This window comes from Elephantulus edwardii, unplaced genomic scaffold (assembly GCF_000299155.1).
Source record: "Elephantulus edwardii isolate Elephantulus edwardi_28Jun2011 unplaced genomic scaffold, EleEdw1.0 scaffold00160, whole genome shotgun sequence".
Taxonomy (NCBI): Eukaryota; Metazoa; Chordata; class Mammalia; order Macroscelidea; family Macroscelididae; genus Elephantulus; species Elephantulus edwardii.
In genome coordinates this window covers 2,474,513-2,475,808 of record NW_006399910.1, presented here as the reverse complement: position 1 = coordinate 2,475,808, position 1,296 = coordinate 2,474,513, and positions in this window count along the sequence as shown.

The following is a 1,296-nucleotide window of genomic DNA, read 5'->3' as shown; positions in this document are numbered from 1 at the left end:
ATGTTGTGGATTAGGACTTCTAGTGTTGTTCCTAGCTTTTCTGTAATGAAGTTTATAGTCCTTGGTTTTAGTCCTAGGTCCATGATCCACCTTCAGTTGGTTTTTGGACACACATCTTTCTTAATTTAAAATCATGTAACGTTGCCTTGCTCTGTTTACACAATAAACTCTTGATTAAGTATAGGTTTTCAAAAGTACAATTAAGTGTTCTCAGATTATCATTTTTTTAAGTGTTGGCCCTAATTTCTTATACTACACACAGTCAAATATCTTTGAATAATCAATAAAGCACAAACAGTTATTATTCTGCTATTCTTTGCTTTCAACCATGTTCCATCCAACATCGCCAGTGACATCTCAAGTACTTCTGCCTCTTCTAAATACAGCTTTAAGTTCTGTCAGTTCTCTGTCCGTGTTCTGTTCTAGCCATTTTTAAAAATGATCTTTAGCAGTATTTTTCTAGTATGTGATGTTGATTGTATTTTTTGATAATTTTCACGTTCTGTTAAATTACCTTTCTTGGGAATGGGAACACACATTGATCTCGTCCAATCTTTAGGCCAACAGCTCTCCTCCAAATTTCCTGGCCTAGATGGGTGAGCACATGCAGGGATGCATCTGTCATTTGAAATAAATCAGTTGATATCTTATTGATTCCTGGGGCCTTATTTCCACCCCCCCCCATGCCTCAAACACAGCTTAAACTTCTTCCTTCATTTCCATTAGTTCTTGATCATGTGGTTCTTCATAAAATATTTCAATGTCAGTCAAATGTTTTTGGTATAGTAACTCTATGTATTTCCTTCATCTTCTTTTGATAGTTCCTGGATCAGTCAAAATTTTTCCTAGAACACCTCTAAGTACTACAATGTGAAACTTGAATTTATTTTTCCGTTTATTCAGCTTGAGAAATGTTGCACAAGTTCTTCACCTTTTATTTGCCAGTTTTAGATCTCTGAACATTCTGTTATCATAGTTTTCATTGTCTTCTGGAGGTGCCCTTTGACATCTTCTGTATAGATCTTTTACTTCAACTTTTCCTTTATATTTGACCTTTTGATATTTATGTGCAATTTGCAAGGTCTCTTTTGACATCTATTTTGCTTTTCTCTTTATCCTCTCTCTTTTTTAATAACCTTTTTATTCTCTTCATGCATGATATCCTAATGCCACAACTCATCTAGTCTTCCATCATTTTTGTTCAATGCCTTAAACATATTCTTAAGATTTTTCAATTCAAGTAAGATAGACTCAAGATATTTTGATTCTTGTGGACTTGTTTTAATTTCCTTCAGC